Genomic DNA, 21,795 nt, shown 5'->3' on the forward strand with positions numbered 1-21,795 from the left:
AAATGTCAACTGATCTTCCTGTTGAAAACTCTAGAGTCGTTGGACTCCTTTATTTCTCTAACACCTCACATCCACTCCATCAGCAGATCTTGTTGGTTCTCCTTCAGTTTATAGCTACAGTTTGGTCACATGTCACCTCCTCCATCATTACCATGGTAGTGTAAGTTACCAGGATAACATGCCTTGAATGACTGCAGTTATCTCTTAGTTGATCTCCCCGCTTCTGTCCTTACACCTTTCCTCAATCTAGTCTATATACACCAGCCAGAGTGATGCTTTTAATGTGTTAATAATCATGCAGTTCACCTCTCCCACTCAGAATTCTCCAGTCTTCCTAACTCATGAAGAACAAGAGCTAAAGTACTTGCAGGGACCTATAAGATCTGGCTCCCCACCGCCTTCATCTCACCTCCTTCTACTCTGCCCTTATCCATTTTGCTTCAGCCACAGTGGATTCCTGGCAGTTCTCTGAACAATACAAATTGTCCAATCTCAGGGCCTTTGGACTTATTATTCTCTCTGCCTGAAATAGGTTTCCCCTAGATAACCACATGGATCTTGCCTCCCTTTATGCAGAACTTTGCTTAAATATCTCCTTCCAAGGTGAGCTTTCGCAGAGAACCCTATTTAAAAGAGCAGAGCTCCTCTTCCTTTACCTTGTTTTAGTTTTCTTCAGAGTACACATCACATATTTGACATATTTGTATTTTTTTTTACTGTGTACCTCTGCACTCCATAATGAAAACTCTATGAGAGCTGAGACTTTTTTTTCTTTTTTCTTTTCTTTTTGCTGTATTTCTATGGTAAAGAATGGTACTGAGTACATATCAGGTACTCAATAAATATAAGTGAATGAATGAATGTCTTTGGGAAAGACTACCAATCTGTCTTTAGGCCCAGTCTTCTTTCCTAGGATCTTTCTTGAAGTTCTGCCTGCTGGCTAGTCACTTTGTTTGTCTTTTTATGGCCGCACCCGAGGCATATGGAAGTTCTCAGGCTAGGGGCTGAATCATAGCTGCAGTTGCCAGCTGACACCACAGACACAGCAATGCCAGATCTGAGCTGAGTCTGTGACCTACACTGCAGTTCATGGCAACACTGGATCCTTAACCCACTGAACAGGGCCAAGGATCAAACCAGCATCCTCATGGATCCTAGTTGGGTTCACTACTGATGAGCCACAATGGGAACTCCTGTTTGGTTTGGTTTTGGTCGCATCCATAGCATGAGGACATTCCTGGGCCAGGCATCGAACTCATGTCACAGCAGTGACCTGAGCCACAGCAGTGACAATGCCACATCCTTAACCTGCTGAGCCATCAGGGAAGTCCCAGGAAGTCATGTTTTGCTGTGTGTCTGTGGCACCACAAACTAAAGTTTTACTAAGGCGGTTTCATTATCTAATGTATGTATTTGTGAGTTTAAGGAATGAGACTATTGTCTTGGTCACTGCTGTCTCCATACTACCTAGAACACTGCCTGGCATACAGCAGGCATCTAGTACATGTTAAATGAATGAATGAATTCCAAACTAGGTCTCCCTGGCTTTCTTGTTTCTCTTTGTAACATCATCATCTTCCTACTTACTAAGGCATAAAAATCCTATCAATTTGACTTTCCCTTCTCTTCTCTTTTCCATATTCAGTCATGCCCAAAACTTGCCCATTCTCCCACTCCATCGGCACTGTGGCACTGTCAATATTGCTATTCATCGCACACCTCAAACATCACAATGGCCTTCCAGCTTGCCTCTTCAATCCATCTCTGTCAGATTTTTCTATTTTTCTCTCCCATAAAGTGCTCTGATCATGTCATTTCCTCTGGCTTAAGCTTTCAATAGGTCTTTATACCAGTTTGGTTCTGAGTTACAAAGAGCAGAAATGGACTCTGGTTTACTTAAGTAGAAGAGGAATTTACTAGAATCAGGCAACTCACAGAATTGACAGGAAGCCTCAAGAGCTCAAGGAGTTCCCATCATGGCACAGCAGAAATGAATCTGACTAGGAACCATGAGGTTTCAGGGTTGCCTGACTCAGTGGGTTAAGGATTCAGTGTTGCCATGAGCTGTGATGTAGGTTGCAGACGCAGGCCTACGTAGGCTCGTGGATGCAGCCCTAAAAAGACAAAAAGACACACACACACACACACACACACACACACACACACAAAAGAACCAGGCTCAGGAAATAGGCAGGAATCAAGAGATGCCAGGCGGCCAGAACTTCAATCAGGTCTTGCCCAGGAGCAACCTGATTAGGAGGGTGCTTCCCCTGGCTCTGGGGGCTGTCTCTCAAGTAGCGACCACTACCCTGAGAACTGGCTGATGCCGCCTCTAGGATCAATCATAAACAGCCACATTGCTCCCTTGGGTCACTTGTGAAAGATTCAAAGTCCTGAGAGGGCTCATTGATTTGGCACACTCTTTTTTTTTTTTTTTTCTTTTCCATCTTTTTGCCTTTTCTAGGGTTCCCAGGCTAGGGGTCTAATCAGAGCTGTAGCCTCTGGCCTACACCAGAGTCACAGCAAGTCGGGATCCTAGCCACATCTGCAAAACTACACCACAGCTCACGGGGTCAAGGGAGCAAGTATCTGACCTCTCATTGAGACATCCACTAAGGAGGGTACTCTAACCCAGGAAGGAAGGTCAGATGCTGGGCAGCCTAAGACCCCAGTGTGTACCCACATACAGGTTCCTAAGTGTGTCACTGAAGCCCTCCACCATTTGCCACAAACCATCCCTTCCAGTTTTTCTCCCTTGCACACTGTGCTCCACTGAAGCAGGGCTACATGCAGTCCTGGTCACCCTCCTGAGCTGATCCTTCCTGCCTCAGCCCCTTGTAGCAGCTGATCTCTAAAGATGATCCCCGTTGAATCACGCTTCCCAATATGTAAACCTATGTATTGTCCCCTCCCCTTGGATCCGGGCTAGCCCTGTGATTCATGTTCACAGATGGCATGCTGTGGCAGTGACACTGCATGACTCCCAAAGACAAGTCATAAGAAGTCTTTCAGCTTCTGCCTCAGCCTCTTGGAATGTTTACTTTGGGGAATGCCAGCCACCATGTATGAGGTCTGTCTACTCTGAGACAACCATACTATGAGGAAATCTAAACAAGGCACATGGAAAAGCTGTGTGGTGAGAGAGAAATTCCTGGATAGTGCCCATCTGTTCCAGCCGATTCAGATGAGATGCCAGACATGCGATTTTATTTATTTATTTATTTATTTGTCTTTTTTAGGGCTCTACCCACAGCATATGGAAATTCCCAGTCTAGGGGTCGAATTAGAGCTGTAGCTGCCGGCCTACACCACAGCCACAGCAATGCAGGATCTAAGCTGTGTCTGCAACCTACACCACAGCTCATGGAAATGCCAGATCCCTAACCCACTGAGCAAGGCCAGGGATCGAACCTACATCCTCATGGATACTAGTCAGGTTTGTCACCTTTGAGCCACAACAGGAACTCCCAGACATGTGATTTTAAAAAGCTGTCTTAGATATCCAGCCTGATTGAGCCTTCAGTTGACTCTAATTGCGTAAGAGACCCCAAGTGAGAACTGCCCGGCTGAGTGTCCTCCAGGACTGTCAAGATCATAATAAATTGTTATTTTAAGCCTCTAAATTTGGGGGTGGTTTGTTCCATGGTAATAGAAAATCAAAAGGGTTCCTTTGTGGTCCATGTTTTGCTTTCTCTGGAATGTTCCCTCACTGTCCAATCCTACTCATGTAGACCACTCATACCTGCACTTGTCAAAATCCTTCTGCTTAGTGTGGCTCAGGGAGAATGAAAGAGTCAGGGTTTGGGGGTAAGTATATGGGTTGAGAGTTGAGTTTCACTCTCCCTGTGGCCTTGGGCAAAATAATTTCTCTGGACCTCAGTTTCTGCATCTGCCACATGGAAATAAAAACACTCATCTCCCGGAAGTTTTTGAGTACTAGGTGGAAAAATATGTAAACTATCTATGCATCTAGTCCATTTTAGACTTATTGAATAGTTGTCTTCAGGAGATACCCAGCTTTCTAGGCCTCCTACAAAGTGGCACTCTCAAAGTCTAATTCTTACCACTTATGAGCCATATGGTTTTGAACAAATCCTTTAAACTTCTCTGAGCCTTACCCTCCTCATTTGTAACATGGGTTTAATGTTAATATCTGTGTAATGGGGCTTCTTGACTGGGCTAGGGCCTGGGCTGTCTCGTGGTATTAGGCAACACTGCCCCCTTGAGACAATACCCAGAACCCTTAAGGCATGTCCCTTAACCTATATGACATCAGGAATCCTTTGGAAGAGAACAATACCATGATAATTGGGGTTTGGGCATGAAGATACACGTCTAGTGCGCCAGGGACTGTGGTGGATGCCAGACCACAAGGAAGAATAGCAGAGGCTCTGAAGAGCTCATCCCTCTGAGTGAGAAAGGGGTCTTGATGGATGAGGAAGGGGTGCATTGAACAGAGCAGAGAGAAGAGTGTTTTTTGGAATGGTGCAAGGCTGGACACGACCATCTTTCGGCTCAGTGCATCCCCATCTCCCACTCTCCTGGAGCTTTCCTGGTGGAGAAGGAAAGATTAGGGTATAATGGCAAAGACAGAGGTTATCAGAGACTCACATATCTCTACCATGGGAACCCTATGAAAGCTGAGAAGCAGCAGCAGATGCCTTCCTACCTCAGAGAGGGTGAGGTATGCCAGGGGGCCACAGGCACTGGGGGCCATAGGCCCATGGGCAGGCAGAGAGGCCAGCCATGATGGTGAGAGGAGGAACACCAGGCAGTAGCCCTGACCAAATGGGAGGCAATTCCAATGGGCTTCTTGGACTGCCACTGCAAGAAAGGAGACATGGAGATCTGAGAAGTTACAGAAAAGCACATATATGATTCCAGTTGCATCCTGCACAAAAACAAGAAAAACCAATTTCCGCTATTAGAAGGCAGAATAGTGGTTCCCCTGTGGGGGAAGATGTGACTAGAAGGAAGCACGAGGGAGATTCTGGGAGCTGGTCATGTTTTGCTTCTTCATCAAGGGACTGGTTACACCGCATGTTCATTTTATAAGTGTATTTGAGTGCACTTAAGATTTGTATGCCTTTCTGTATCTTGCTTCAATAATAAGTTCACACACATGCACTCTTGTTTGAGAAATGGGAAATATGAAGTCATTTCCCACGCCAAGCCCTTTGAAGTGTAGCCACATCAGGTAAGGGGGTGAGAGATTCATGAGTTGGAGGCAAAGACCACAAGGTATCTGGTCAGACTTACTTCATTTCTCCCTCCATTCATTCACTCATTCACTTATGGTTGATTTTGGGGGTGGGGGTGTGTACCTGCAGCATACAGTAGCTCCCAGCCTAAGGATCCAATAGGAGCTGCAGCTGCAGGTGTACACCACAGCAACACCAAATCTGAGCCCCATCCTTGACCTACACTGCCGTGTACGGCAATGCCTGGATTCCCAACCCACTGAGCGAGGCCAGGGATAGAACCCCCATCCTCACGGATACTAGGCAGGCTCCTAACCCAGTGAGCCACAACACAAACTCCTCACTTATGGTTTATTAAATATCTCCTACACATTGAGCACTGTACAACATGCAAGGAGATAAAATATTATTAATAGCAGCAGCTCACATCTGTTGAGAGCTTGTTTTGGAGTAGGCCTTGAACATACATCCAACTCACAATAATCCAATGAAGTATCATTATCCCCCATCTATCAGCAAAAGTCTCAGAAAGGTTAAGCAAATTGCCCAAGCTCACACAGCATGAAAGTATCTGGATTTTCATAGAAACTGGAGTCTCTGTGAACCCAAAGCTGGGACACTTTTCACTGAGCTAGGCTCTCCCCTAGGAATCTAGGGGGAGGAAGGAATCTGTTCACAAATTATTCTACCATGGTGATGAGGCTTGAGCTGGAGTCACACTGTCTGGGTTCGAATTTGGGTCGCATCATTTTCAGTGGCCCTTGGCATCTTCCTTCATTTTTGAGCCTCAAGTTTCCCCATCTGTATAATAAGGGTTTTAAAAAACAAACAAAAACAAAAACAGGTCCTAGTGAACACCTAGAACGGGTAGTTACTAATATTTTTACAAAACTCGACAAGGGCCACGGTCAGGAATGGACACGGGGTGTAAAGAGATTGCCTGTCGCTCGGCTCTTTATTTGAACCATTAGGGCCCAGTAGACTTAAGGGGGCCAGTGGCCTTGATAGCCCCGTTGGTGCTGCTAGAAAACCGGCCGGGGAAAGACCCTTCGTTCCTATCTACACCCACAGGTGCCTAAGCCTTTGACCGACGAATACCCCTGCCGGGTCTGCTCGGCAGGCGGTAAGACGCGATATCGCGAGACCTGGAAGGACCAACGGGTCTCCAGGCCGGAAGTGAGGGGGCGGGCCCGAGGGAACGCGCTCCTTTTGAACCTGCTGGAGGGAGGGGTAGGTTGGAGGTTGCAGCCCTTTCTGTGAGTCTGTCGGGCGCTGCAGGAGAGGGAAATTGGGTTAGCGGAGACCTCCGCCTGAGGTTAGGCTGGGAGCGGCCACAGCTCCTTTCTTTAGGCAGCTACCCGGGGCCGGCCGCTCGCCGCGAGCCACTATGCCGAAGCCCCTCCTTGCCTCCTCAGAGCCCACCCAAGGCTGCTGCAGCTCCCTGGAAACGTGACTAAAGTTTCCTTTCTTTGGCCTAGACTTTTAAGGAGCGTTTGTTACTGCGGAGGTGGTTTGCCCCTACGCTAACGAAACGTCACCTTCTAGACCATCCCCCCTCGCCCAGGCCCCATCAATGGCCATGGAAGGGGTCTTAGCAACGTGTTCACATAATCACGTTTTTGTAAAACTAGTAAAACTAAAGCTATTTTAAGCCACCTCTGTTAAGAGAGCTACCTCTTTCTACTGCGATCTTCCTATCTGGGAGAATTGAAGTAGTTTGGGCATTTGGGGGCATTTTTAATTAGGGTCTTCCCGTGAGTAGGGCTTGAGTGTGTCTACATGAGTTCTAGGTTATACAGAGTCCTGATGAGAGGCCTAGTAAAGATAAAAGGGGAAAAGTTGTGTTTCTGAAGTGCCTCCAATTCTCAGATGATGGCAGTCTCCTCTGTGTCCTCCCATCCACCCCTCCCAGCGATGAAAGAAGGCCAGCAGCTGGTAAGAGAGAACCACAAGAACTGCAGCCATGGGTCCTCCCTCTGTCGGGGTAAGTGTGGAATCCTTGAACAGAAACAGAATCAGCTGGTGAGCCGGCTGTGTGTGAATATGCATGCAAACATGTCTTTTGTTGTATCTCAAGCCAAGTATATTTTTGGTCTGTTGCCCTGGAGACTGGAATAGGGAGAAGCTTTACCCAGTGTAGTATAATTTTGCCATCTCCACTTGCTTTCCAATTCCCAAAATTGGTCACCTTGTCTCTTCACCCTGACTGATTCTGTTCAAGGTCACTTACACCTTCTTTGTTGCTAAATTTAGCTTTTCAGTCCTAATCTTAATTGACTCTCCTTTGCTACTTATGGTTTTTTCAAATGGAAATCCTATCCACCTCTACTTAAAATCTTTCAGTGGCTCTCCTTTACTTTAGGATTAAGACCCAAATCTCCAGCTTGCATGGTCAGACCCAGTCCTCTCCAGTGTCATCCCAGTCACACATTGATCTTTCGTTTTGAGCCCTGCTCTTTTCCTGATACAAGGCTTTTGCATATGTTCTTTCACCCATTATATATATATATATATATATATATATATATATATATACACATACACACACACGTGTTCCTTCACCCATTTTATATGTATTATTTTATATATTTTTATATTTATTATATATATAATACACACACTATTTTATTTATACCTACTATTTTCTAAACTGTTTTGGTACTGGGATACAAACAAAGGGGGCAAAAGTTGCTGCCATTCTAGAACTCACCTTCTGGTGATTGTGTTTTGATGGAATGTTCGTTCCTTTCCCTCTTCTTTTCTTCTCCTTGTTTTATTTCTATTTACATATTAACGTAAAAAAGTAAGAGCTTATCAAGATTCACATACCATAAAACTGACCCATTTAAAGTGTAGAGTTCAATTTAGTATATTCAGAGTTGTGTAACCATCACCACAATCAATTTTAGAATATCTTCATATTATAAGAAAACATATATGTATATGTATGCATGACTAGGTCACTTTGCTGTACAACAGAAATTGGCACAATATTGTAAATCAACCATACTTTAGTTAAAAAATTCAAAAAAGAATTGATTAAGATGGTTTCCAATTTAAGGGAAATGAATATAGTGATAAAACCTAAACTTGTAAAAGCACACATCCTTGGAAGGAGTAGCACCTAGTACCCTAGAGAGTGAACATTAGAAGGAAGATTTGTTTTGTAGATCAAAGATTAAGGAACTTGTAAACAAGAGAAGAGGGTATGAAAGGGAAAGTGGTAAGGGTACCAAAAACAGTCATGATTTTATCCAGGTCTTGCCCAATAAAAAGTTTTGATTTGGCTGTGGAAAATATTATTTATAAAGCCTAGGCAGAATAGTGATTCTGGGTTTATGTGTGCTTTGGCATTCTTTTTATCTGGTTGATTGACTTACATTTTAAAATTAAATAAATCACATCTCGCTCTTAAAAAAACTTTTTTAGAACATCATCACCCAAGAAAGAAACGTACCCATTAGTTGTCGCTCCTTACCGCCCCCCCACCTCCCAACTCCAGCACATCTCCCGAGCCCTAGATTACTTCTCATATACTTTCTTTCTCTATAAATTTACCAATTCTGGACATTTCTTAGAATGGAGTCATACAGTATATGGTCTTCTGTGACTGGCTTCTTTCGCTTAGCATAACGTTTCAAAGGTTCATCCTTGCTGTCGTGCTGTAGCATGTATCAGTACTTCACTTCTTTTTTATTGTTATTCTTTTAAAAAAATTGAGATATAGTTGATGTAAAGCATTGTATAAGTTAGGGAGCTCCTGTTGTGGCTCAGCAAACACAAATCTGACTAGTAACCTTGAGGACTCAAGTTTAATCCCTGGCCTCCCTCAGTAGATTAAGGATCTGGTGTTGCTGTGGCCGTGTTACGCTTTGACTTGTAACAAAGGTCAAAGAAACTTGGCCTAGAAACTTCAGTGTGCCACAGGTGCAACACTAAAAAGTAAAAAACAACCAAAACAAAGACATTGTATAAGTTTAAGTACTTTCTTTGTTTTTATTGCCAAATAATATTCCATGGTATGTTAATACCATGTATTGTTTATCCATTCATCAATTGAAGGACATTTGGGTTGTCTTCGCTTTTTGGCTATTACGAATGATGCTGCTATGAACATTTGTGTATAATTTTTGTATGAACATGTATTTTCATTTTCTTGGGTATGTACCTAGGAGTAAAATTACTAGATCATATGGTAACTCTACGTTTAACATTTCAAGTAATGCCAGACTGTTTTTCACAGTGGCTGCACCATTTTACATTCCTACAAGCTTTGTATTAAGTTTCCAGTTTCTCCACATCCTTGCTGTTATGGGTTGAATTTTGTCCCTCCAAAATTCATATGTTGAAATCCAACCCCATGTACCTCATTGCAGATGTAATTAAGATGAGGCTGTATTGGACTAGGTTGGGCCACTAATACAATATGACTGATATACTTTATGACAAGGGGAGATCTAGACATAGAGAGACACACACAGGGAGAATGCCATGTGAAGAGTGGAGTTATGCTGCCACAAGCCAAGGAACTTCCAGAAGATGGGAAGAAGCTTGTAACAGATCCTTCTCTAATACCTTTGTTTTGTTTTGTTTTCTGTCTTTTTAGGGCCGCACTCTCGGAGATTCCCAGGCTAGGGGTCAAATCAGAGCTGTAGCCGCTGACCTACACCACAGCCATAGCAATGCCAGATCTGAGCTGCACCTGTGCCCTACACCAGAGCTCACAGCAACGCCGGATCCTTAACCCCCTGAACAAGGCCACTGATGGAACCTGCATCCTCATGGATACTAGTCAGATTCATTTCCACTGAGCCAAGATGGAAACTCCCCTAATACTTTTGAAGGGACCATAGCCCTACTGACACCTTGATCTCAGATTTCTAGCCTCTCTTGAAAACAAGACAACAGGCCCAAAATGGAGTTACTTAGGCTAAGCCCCACATCACCAAATTCACCTCGATTTGACTTAATTTATTTACAGTTTTGGCTCTCCTAGAAATGGAGTCTTAAAGCCAGTCAATCAGGAATTGCCTAATCAGCCCTAGTTAGATGACCTGGCTGACAGACCCTGTCAAACCACAGACCTAGGAAGCTCAGAGAACACCAAATAGTATAAATGCCAAAAAAAAAAAAAAAAAAAGAACACCCGCTATTATTTTTAAAACTTCAGAAATCAAAGATAAAAAAATTCTAGGAGTTCCCATTGTGGCTGAGTGGTTAATGAATCCGACTAGGAACCATGAGGTTTTGGGTTCGATCCCTGGGCTTGCTCGGTGGGTTAAGGATCCGGCGTTGCCATGAGCTGTTGTGTAGGTCGCAGACATGGCTCAGATCCCGAGTTGCTGTGGCTCTGGTGTAGGCCAGCGGCTACAGCTCTGATTCGACCCCTAGCCTGGGAACCTCCATATGCTGTGGGGGTAGCCCCAAAAATGGTAAAAAGACAAAAAAGAAAAAAAAATCTAAAACAAACCAGAGGAAAAACACCTTACTTATAGAGGAGCAAAGATAAGAATTACATCCAGTTTCTCCTCAGAAACCATGTAAGCAAGCAGAAGGTGAACTGACTTATTTATTTTTTTATCTTTTTACAGCCATAACTGCAGCATATGGAAATTCCTGGGCTCGGGGTCTAATTGGAGTTGTAGCTGTGGCCTATGCCACAGCCATGGTAACATCAAATCTGAGCCTAATCTGTGACTTAGGCTGAAGCTTGTGGCAGTGCCAGATCCTTAACCCACTGAGCAAGGCCAGAGACTGAACCCACATCCTCACAGAGATAACATGGTGTCCTTAATCTGCTGAGCCACAGTGAAAACTGCATGAACTGAAATATTTAAAGTGCTGAGAGAAAAAAACTACAAACCTAGAATTCTGTACCCTGCAAAATTGTCCTTCAAAAGTGAAGGAGAGGCAGTTCCCATCATGGCTCAGTGGAAACGAATCCCACTGGTATCCATGAGGACATAGGTTCAATCCCTGGCCTCAATCAGTGGGTCAGGGATCCTGTGTTGCCATGAGCTGTGGTGTAGGTCCCAAACGAAGCTTGGATCCTGTGTTGCTGTGGCTGTGGTGTAGGCTGGCAGCTGTAGCTCTGATTTGACTCTTAACCTGGGAATTTCCATATGCTGCAAGTGTGGCCCTAAAAGGCAAAAAAAAAAAAAAAAAAGGAAGGAGAAACAAAGACTCTTTCAGACAAACAAAAATTAAAGTAATTTGTTGCCAATAAATCTGCCTTGCAAGAAATTTTAAAAGAAGTTCTTTAAAGAGAAGGAAAATGACATAGCAGAAACTTGGATCTACATAAGGAAAGAGCACTGGAGAAGCAATAAGGATAGGTAAAAGAAAAACTTTTATTTTTTATTTTCAATTGATCTAATAGATAGCATTTTTTTTTTCAAAATAATAACAATAATGTATTTGAATATTTTTTGTTTTTTTGTTTTTTTTGGCCCACACCCACGGCATGAAGAAGTTCCCAGGCTAGGGGTGGAATCAAAGTTGCAGTTGCTGGCCTACACCACAGCCACAACAACGCAGGATCCGAGCTTCATCTGTGGCCCACCCCACAACTTGTGGCAATGCCAGATCTTTAGCCCACTGTGCAAGGCCAAGGATCAGACCCTCATCTTCGTGGATACTAGTCGGATTCTTAACCCACTGAGCCGCAACAGGAACTCCTGAATGTATATTCTTACGTATGGTTATAAAAAAGTGAAGTGAATGTCAGTAATAATAAAGGGATAGGAGGGAAGAATTAGGACTATTTTTTTATATGATATTCACACCACCTGTGAAGTGGTATAGTGTTTCTTTTTTTTTCTTTTTAATTTTTAAAAAATTTTTTATTTTTTTGTCTGTTTGCTGTTTCTTTGGGCTGCTCCCGTGGCATATGGAGGTTCCCAGGCTAGGGGTTGAATCAGAGCTGTAGCTGCCAAGCCTACGCCAGAGCCACAGCAACGCGGGATCCGAGCCACGTCTGCAACCTACACCACAGCTGACGGCAACGCCGGATCCTTTAACCCAATGAGCAAGGGCAGGGACCCGCAACCTCATGGTTCCTAGTCGGATTCGTTAACCACTGTGCCACGACGGGAACTCTGGTATAGTGTTTCTTGATAGTGGTTTTGAATTAACCATAAATGTATATTACAGACTCTAGGGCAACCACTAAAAAAGTTAAAAAGTAATAACTGATATACTAAAAAAAGGAAAGAAAATGGAATCGTAAAATGCTCAAAACCACAAAAGGCAGAAAGATAGTGGAAGAGAAAAAATAGGGACCAAGAATAATGATGACAAATAGAAAACAGTAACATATATGATAAATATCAACCCAACTATATCAGTAATTATTTTGGAAATCAGTGGTCTAAATGCACCAATTAACAGATTGTCAGAGCAGATCAAAAAACAAGACCCACTATCTGTCATCTATAAGAAACACACTTTAAATATAAAGATACATATAAATTAAAAATAAGTGGATGGGAGTTCCCTTGTGGCTCAGGGGGTTGAGAACCTGACATAGTATCCATGAAGATTCACATTTAATCCCCGGCCTTGCCCAGTGGGTTAAGGATCCATCATTGCCACAGGCTGTGCAATAGGTCATAGATGTAGCTTGGATCTGACATTGCTGTGGCTGTAGCATAGACCTGCAGCTGCAGCTCCAATTCAACCCCTAGACTGGGAACTTCCATATGCTGCAGGTATGGCTGTACAAAGGGAAAAATAAAGTAAATGGAAGGAGAAAGAATACCATGCTAAAAGTAACCAAAAGAAAGTAGGAGCATCTGTATTAATTTCAGATAGAGCAGACTTCAGCACAGAGAAAGTTATCAGGGGCAAAGGTCATTACATGAGGGTCATTTCTCTAAGAAGGCATTATAATCCTTAACGTGTATGCACCTAACAACTGAGGGTCAAACTAGATGAGGCAAAATGGACAGAACTGCAAGGAGAAATAGATGGAGCTGCTATTACAGTTGGAGACTTCATTAACCCTCTATTGGGAATGGACTGAGCTCAAACAGGCAGAAAATCAGTAAGGATACAGTTAAACTCAGCAATACCATCAAGTAACTAGATATGATTGCCATCTCATAGACTTCTTCATCCAACAACAGCAGAATGCACATTCTTAAGCTCACATGGAACATTCACTAAGATAGACCACATTCTGAACCGTAGAATACACCTTAACAAATTTAAAAGAATGGAAATCATACAGTGTCAGATCTCAGGCCATATGGAATTAAACTAGAAATCAATAACAGAAAGATAGTTGGAAATCCCCAAATATTTGGAGATTAAACAACACACTTCTAAATAACATGCACACACAAAAGAAATCTCAGAATAGCCAACACAATCTTGAAGAAGAATGAAGTTGGAGGACTGACACCAGCAAATTTAAAGGCTTACTATAGGAGTTCCCATCGTGGCTCAGTGGTTAACGAATCTGACTAGGAACCGTGAGGTTGTGGGTTTGATCCCTGGCCTTGCTCAGTGGGTTAAGGATCTGGCGTTGCCATGAGCTGTGGTGTAGGTTGCAAACGTGGCTCGGATCTGGCGTTGCTGAGGCTCTGGCGTAGGCCGGCGGCTACAGCTCCGATTCGACCCCTAGCCTGGGAACCTCCATATGCCGTGGGAGTGGCCCTAGAAAAGGCAAAAAGACAAAAAAAAAAAAAAAAAAAAAAAAGAAAAAGGCTTACTATAAAGCTATGGCAGTCAGGACAGTGTGGTATCAGTGATAGAAGAGACAAATTGATCAGTGGAACAGTAGCCAGCCCAGATGTAGACCCATATAAGTGTAATCAACTGATCTTTGACAAAAGAGCAAGGGCAATATGATGGAGAAAGGATAGTCTTTCAACAAATGGAACTGGAACAACTGGACAATCTGCTTGCCCCCCCCCACCCCCCACCCCCCACTCCCCACCCCCTGCCAATGAATCTAGACACAGACTTTCTACCTTCACAAAGTTACCTCAAAATGCATCACAGACTATGTTTCTTTTTATCTTCATCTTGTCTTTTGCATTGACCAATATTTTTATTCTGTTTCTCTCTTCTGTGACTTGTTAGTTACACATTGTTGTTATTGTTATTATTATTTTGTTACCCTAGATATTATAGCATACATCCTTGACTTAACAGAGTTCCTTTGAATTAGTGCTTGTACCTCTCTCTAGACAATTCAAGGGACCTTACAACAATTTAATTCTGTTTAGCACCCTCCTGGCTTTCATGCTATTGTTTATTCTAATGTATCATAAATCTCACAGTAGATCACATTTGTTGTTTTGAACAGTCATTATTTGATGACATTTACCTACAGATTTACCCTTTCTGCTGTTTTTTATTCTTTCTGCATTTCCCTTCTTTCTGGGAGCTTGGTTCTCCAGGTCCTGGTTGCTGTGGTTGTTCTTTGATGTCATCAAACAGCTATGGTTTGTATTTTATCTGACTTTAGTATTTGTTTTCAGTGAATGAGTTATTTTGATACTAGCTACTTCATCATAGCCTGAAATGAGTGTCTTTCCTGTATTCTTAATCTTTGCCTCAATTCTAGCTCTTTCTGCTTAGCATAAAAAATCATGTAGTCACAATTCCCCAAACACAACCAGCCATTTCAGATCTCTGTGCCTTTGTTTATGTTGTTCCTTCTGCCTGTTCTCAGAATCCCCCTTGTTTTTATGGCTGAGGGGACCCTTAAGTCTCAGCTCATATTGACTCCTTTGACAAGTTTTCTGGGACACCACTTCCACCCTGGCATCTTGGATGAACCTGTTATAGCAGTTATCATGCTGTGCTATAACTGTTTTCCAGCCTCTACACCAGACTTACAGAGGATACGTTAGGGATTCCCATACCTAGTACAGTGCCTAGCACAGTACATTTTTTGAATGAATGAATGACAAGCATATCCTTCAGTTGATCCTTCTCAAATCTTGCACTAGTTATGCTCCTTCGATCGCAAGGGATGGAGACACCCTCCCCCCATAGATTTATTCCAATGCTATCATTTATTCTAATATCATCTACATTATTTATACATGGCAAGAAGGTCAATAAATATTTTATAAGAAACCAAGAACTAATAAGCTACATTAGGTAATCCTTATGTAGCCTGGGATATAATTTGAGAATTAGAAGGTGATTTAGGACCTTAAGTAAAACTTGTGACCGAGTTATGTCTTCATATCTACAACATCGGAAGTGCTTCAGTTCCTTGCTATTCTGGAGATGGCTTGTTTCTTTGATTCTCCTACTCTTTCTCCTGGCAGCCAACTCCTTCAACCTCTTCTCTGAATATCATTTGTTTGTTCATTGATTTTCCTTTCTCATGGCTTCTTTTTTATGGCCTCAGAACCTCTGCAACTTGCCACCTCTTTTTGTGTTCACTCAGTTTCTCAACCTGTCATCAACTTCCAACTTCTGCATCTCAGTTTCAGCTTCATAAGAGAGTGAATCTGATTGGCTCATTCAGACATGATCAATTCTCTTGGCAAAGCTCTTGGGCCAGGTCACATCATGGTTATTCCTTCATCCATTTATTTGCCTATTTAACAAATATGCACAGGCCACTAGCTCACTTCTAGAGTGTCTGTCATCAAGTAGGTGCCCAATCCAGAGCTAATAGCTGTGGTTGGGGCGGAATGGAGGATAAGGTCACAAAATGGTAATACCATCAAGATCTATATTTAAGAAACCGTCTTAGGAAGGGGTTGTGGCCATATTATGCATTCTAAGCTTTGGAAGGAAGGCAAAAAAATCATTAGTTGCAGCAAGGCTTTTGGCAGAAATCATTGAAAATAATTTAAAAAACGAGAGCCCTGGTGCTGAGGGAGTGATATTTTATGTTACTGGTGAGTAAGAGTATCTTTTTTGGGATATTTGAGTACTGAAGGCGACAGTTAACTTGGGGGGGGCAGAAGGCAGAGTTCATTTTAAGATGAAAACTGAAGAGTTGATTTATGTTCTGGCCTGATGAATGGTTGTCCCATCTTTGCTGCGGGAGCTCCTATAAGAAGGTCAATATTCCCTAAGAAATTCTGTGCTCTAGAACCCCAGGATAGATCTTGACCTGGAATATATTCTGAAGAAAGAAGCTTAGAATGTTTGATTTTTGAACATGGATTAAACGCATAGTTCAAAAATTAAATAAACTCATCCACAGAGTAATTGTTGAGATTTTCCTCCTGGATGCTGAATAATGGGAATTTGACATTGACATGTTCTTCCCTATTAAAGATCCAACTTAACTTCCTCCCACCTTCCTTCCTTTCTATTTCATGATGTTTTTCTTTTTTTCAAAAAATTAAGAAATTCATCACATACACTTAAATGTATTACATGAATATGTACATTTTAAAGATTAATCGTCCAATGAACATTAATGTACTCACTATTTAGGTTAAGAAACAGAATATTACAAAGGTTTCATATGCTCCCTATGGGCTTTTCCACAATTAATCCTCCTCTCTCCTCCACAAAGACAAACTCTATCTTCAGTGTTAGTTATCTTCTAGTATATAATTATCCTTATAATTTCTAATACCTCAGAATTCCTCTACCATATATTGTTTTGTTTCATAAAACAGTGACATACACAAAACTGGATTAGTACGGAGAGTGCGTAGTTGCTGCTTTAGATGAGAGTCCCCAGGAGAAGGTGAAATGATGGCCTCTGGGTCAGAGGTGACCTCATGTTCACTGAAAGTTTACAGGGCAAAGTCACAAGTGCATCTGTGGGAAATAGGATTCGTAAAAACTGGTCTACATGGCAGGGGAAGTGTCAGTCAAGAACTGGACATCAGGCAGGGATGTGATTGGGAAGACTGGACAGCCCTGTATTTCTGGCCCACTCCTAGCTCTCAGGAATGGGTCAGAGCAAAACATTTTTGTGAGTGTGAAATAAATATCCTCAAATAATGCAGGCAGGAGGGCATTGAGGGACGAGCAGGAACTTCATCCATACGTGTTCAAGACAGGCTTCCTGGTGATGCTCCAAACTCTAGAACCAGCTAAAGGTTTACTGTCACCCAGAAGGGCTATGAGAATGAGCCCCTCCAAAAGAAGAGATGAAAGGCCTTCAGCATCTCTGATGATGATGATGGTGATGGTAGCTGAATGCTTACTCTCAGCCCTGCACGGTGCTAAGTGGAGTCCATGATTGTCTCATTTAATCTTCATAACAATCCAGAGAGGTAGATATTAATACAATGCCCATCCATATGAAGAAATCGAGCCTCTGAGAGTTTCTTAAACAAGAAACTGGCCCAGCATCACACAGGGGACACATCGAAGCCTGTGTTTCAGATGTTTTCCAGGGACCAGGGCCACATCATCTTCTGGGAGAGAGATAAAGAGAGCAGCACGGGCAATGAACTGATGGGACTATGCTTGGGCTAGTGGGAATAATAATAAAATAATGGTCAGGAGTTCCATGGTGGCGTAGCAGTTGAGGATTCAGGATGTCACTGCTGTGGCTCAGGTCACTGCTATGCATGTGTTTGATCCTTATCCCAGGAACTTTCACACGCTGTGGGTGTAGCCAAAATAAATACATACATAAAGATAATAATAGCACTTACTGAATGTGCACTAGGTAACTGACACAGTTTGAAGCGCTTTTACATGCATTAATTTGAGGTGAAAGAAAACCCAAATACACAGAACTGGCACATGAGGGACCAAACTTGAGGCTTTTGGAAGACCTGGAAATACCCTCTGACCACATCAAACGGGCAAAAAAAAAAAAAAAAAAAAAAAAAAAAATCCTAGCTGTACTGTGGATGTCACTTCTAATCAGGGATACTCATTTATTCAGAATTTACTTATGAAATGCCTCTTGTCTTCTAGGCACTGTTTTAGGCATGAGGGCATAGAGAACCAAAGAACCTCAAGGAGAAGAGTGAAGTTCAGAACCTACAAAGAAATAAATATTCAGAAGCATCTGTAGTTTTGACCCTCTGCTCAATACCACCAGAGAAAAAGAGAAGTACTATTACATTTATCACTGGTACTGTGAAACTGTGCCCTTGCCTAATTTCATTTCTGCAAGCCTTTACTGTGAACCATGAATGCGCTGGGCGCTATGTGTGGAGGCACTGGCCCAAAGATGAAGATGCGCTTTCTCTCCTTGAGAAGCGCAGTGTGGGAGACAGACAGGTAAGTGGATAATTATATTACAGATGATTCCTGCTGTGATTGAGATGTGCACAAAGTTCTGCAGGAGCAGAGGAGTGTGACTAATTCTGCCTGGGGGTGTCAGATAACGTTTAATTGAGAAGAGGAAATCTCCACTAGGTCTAAGGGAAGGCTAGGACAACCCCAGGTGGAGATGGACAGAAAAGACATCCAGGGAGGAGTCGTTTGTGGCTAGAATGCCCAAGTTACAGTGCTAGGTTCTGAAACACGGACTGCACATGGACAGCCTGGGTCCCTCAGACACTGGTGGGGTGGGGGAGTCCACAGAGTTAATGATTTATTGAAAAGGAGGACTTAGGCAATATGAAGCTACCAGTTAAAAGGCCTGAGTTGTTAGCAACCCACTGACTGTTTCTCTATGCAGAAACCATTCATGCATCCACCATAGTTTTTCCACTCTATGTTTAAGCTAAGGTATTGAAAAGACTGCGGTGCTTTTTGTAGTGGGGGAAGGCGATGTAAATTGGTACAGCCCGCATAGAAAGCAGATTGGCAACATCTATAAAATTACACATGCTGCATGTATCTTGTCACTTCTAGGAATTTATCTTCAGATGCATTCTCTGCACATGAAATAACTTATGCACAAATATTTAGCACATCATTGTTTATAATATCAAAAGACTGGATACAAATTAAATGTTCATCAGGAGGGGATTGGTTGAATAAATTATGAGAGCCCTTTAAAGTGGGATACTATTCAATGTAAAAAGAAAACAAAGAATATGGTAGCTCTTTGTGTCTTGTTTGGAATGATACATTTTTAAATGACAAAAGGCAAGGGGCAGAACCATTTGTATGAAACGGGGATGGAGGGAATTCAGGTCATCCGTGGAGTGTTCCAATGGTTGAATTAAGAACCCTAGGCTGCCCTGCCTTTACTCCTTGTGATATGTGTCAAGAAAATTTACCTGAGAAGGACTCTTCTGTGACTTGTAGCCAAAGGCATGTAGACAGTAACTCTGAGGTTTGTGGAGGTCTTTACATTTGGAACAGGAATAAAGCAGAAGAGGGAGTTAAAACTCTGACTTGCAGGAATTCTCCAGTTGACTCCATTTTAATGCTAGTGGGCCCTGCCAAGTGCTTCCGCCCTCTGGGTTTTCTGAGATCTGGATCTCAGAGCAGCCAGTCATTCACATGACAAAGCTGGGGGGATTTCTGTGCAGAGACACAGTCTGGCCAGATTCAACCTGCCTGACTTCTTTTAAAATACAGCCTCATCAAAGCAGAAACACTAAAAGCCTGATAGAATCTATTTGCAGTCAGGGGCAGTAGGGCAATGTACTAGATGCTAGAGTCAACTCTTATGATATGGAATTCAAATAAGCCATTCTCTGCCTGCAGGAGGACCCAGATACTCCTGACTTGCATAGGATTCTGTAGAACTGGAAAGTCTGTGGATTAAGCCATGGTAGTCTGAGAACTTGTCCACACAGCTGAAATTGTCCTGTCAGTATTATCCAGACAATTTTAAGGACTCACCGTGACTCACTTATCTATTCTTTCAAGAAAATTATTTGTCCCCTGTACTCTGTTAGGTGCTAGCGATATAACAGTGAGCAAAACTGAAATGGCCTTGCCTTTATTGACTTACAGTCTAGAGAAGGAGATAGCAATTAGTTGAGTAATTATCAGTAGGTGTACAATTACAGCTGAGCTAAGCATTGAAGAGTTATGGTGGGTAAGAGTGGCTTTATTAGAATGGCATCAGGGAAGGTCTACCTAAAGAAATGACACTTGAGCTGACATCTGAAGAATGAGTTAGAATTAACTAGGTGATGTGGGAGAAAATCATTTCAACAGAAAAAAATAGTTCCTGTGAAGGCTCCAGGGTTGAGGGTCACATCGAACACTCAGGGAACTGGAAGAAGGCCAGTGTGGTTGGAGGCCAGAGAGTGAGAGGGCTGTGCTTGGTAAGACTGAAGCCTGACAAGGCAAAGCCAAGAGACATGTAAAGTGTTTTGGTAAGAGCAATGGAAAACTTGTAGTACAGAGCGTTAGTTGTCCCCCAAATTCCATTTCCCCTCTATTCCTTCAGTATTCAAATCCCAGAGTTTGGGCTCTGTATATGGCTACCTAGTTAAAGACTGTTTTCCAGACTCCTTTACATGTAAATTTGCTCATGTGACCAAGTTCTGACCAATGGATTGTGAGCAAAAGGGCAGGCTTTCATTTCTTCCTATTTTCTTCTCACTGACTGGAATATAGACATGATGTGGGGGCTGGAGGAGCCATCCTAGACCGTGAGATAGAAACCATATGCTGAGGATGGTGAGGCAACAAGATAGAGGGAAACTGGATCCCCATCACCATGGAGCAGCCATAGCAGCCCCTGACTGTTAAATTCAGACTGTATGTGACAAGTTGATAAATTTCTGGAGTTCCCATAGTGGCTCAGTGGTTAACGAATCAGACTAGGAACCATGAGGTTGTGGGTTCAGTCCCTGGCCTCGCTCAGTGGGTTAAGGATCCGGCGTTGCCGTGGGCTGTGGTGTAGGTTGCAGATGCAGCTCGGATCTGGCGTTGCTGTGGCTCTGGCGTAGGCCGGCGGCTACAGCTCCAATTCGACCCCTAGCCTGGGAACCTCCATATGCCGTGGGTGCGGTCCTAGAAAAGGCAAAAAGACGAAAAAATAAATAAATAAATAAATAAATTTCTGGAATTCCCGTCGTGGTGCAGTGGTTAACGAATCCGACTAGGAACCATGAGGTTGCAGGTTTGGTCCCTGCCCTTGCTCAGTGGGTTAACCATCCGGCATTGCCGTGAGATGTGGTGTAGGTTGCAGACGCGGCTTGGATCCTGCGTAGCTGTGGCTCTGGCGTAGGCTGGTGGCTACAGCTCCGATTAGACCCCTAGCCTTGGAACCTCCATATGCCGCGGGAGTGGCCCAAGAAATAGCAAAAAGACCAAAAATAAATAAATAAATAAATAAATAAAAATTAAAAAATTAAAAAAATAAATAAATTTCTAACTTGATTTAACTCTATTTTTTGGGTCTTTGTCATAGAGGTTACACCTATATTCTTAGTGTCTGTTTCACACTGAATGTTTGTGTCCTCTCAATGTTCCTCTTTTGAAACCCTAACCCCCAATGATATTAGGAGGTAGGGCCTTTGGTAGGCAACTAGGTCATGAGGGTGGAGCCCTTGTGAATGGAATTAGTGTCCTTAAAAAAGAGACTCCAAAGACCTCTCTTGCCCCTTTTACTGTATGAGGACACAGTGAGAAGATGGTCATCTGTGAACTAGGAAGTGGGCTCTCACCAGACACCAAATCTGCCAGAACCTTGAATTTGAACTTCCCAGCCTCCAGAACTGTAAGATATAAATGTTTGTTATGTAAGCCACCAGTCTATGGTGGTTTTGTTACGGCAGCCTGA

At 42.8% G+C, this 21,795-nt stretch overlaps 1 long non-coding RNA gene across 1 annotated transcript; it reads left to right on the forward strand.

Moving 5' to 3' along the window:
• Nucleotides 1-6,373: 6,373 nt before the first annotated feature.
• LOC102162937 (uncharacterized) lies at nt 6,374-18,158 on the forward strand. Its single transcript, XR_002339116.2, has 2 exons — nt 6,374-7,185; nt 18,069-18,158. It is a non-coding gene; the product is annotated as an uncharacterized LOC102162937 (long non-coding RNA).
• Nucleotides 18,159-21,795: the final 3,637 nt, after the last annotated feature.

Source organism: Sus scrofa, chromosome 15 (genome assembly GCF_054392235.1).
Source record: "Sus scrofa isolate SSC_HxYL_T2T_F1_AM1 chromosome 15, Sscrofa_HxYL_maternal_Yorkshire_Landrace_v2.0, whole genome shotgun sequence".
In the NCBI taxonomy this organism is placed as follows: Eukaryota; Metazoa; Chordata; class Mammalia; order Artiodactyla; family Suidae; genus Sus; species Sus scrofa.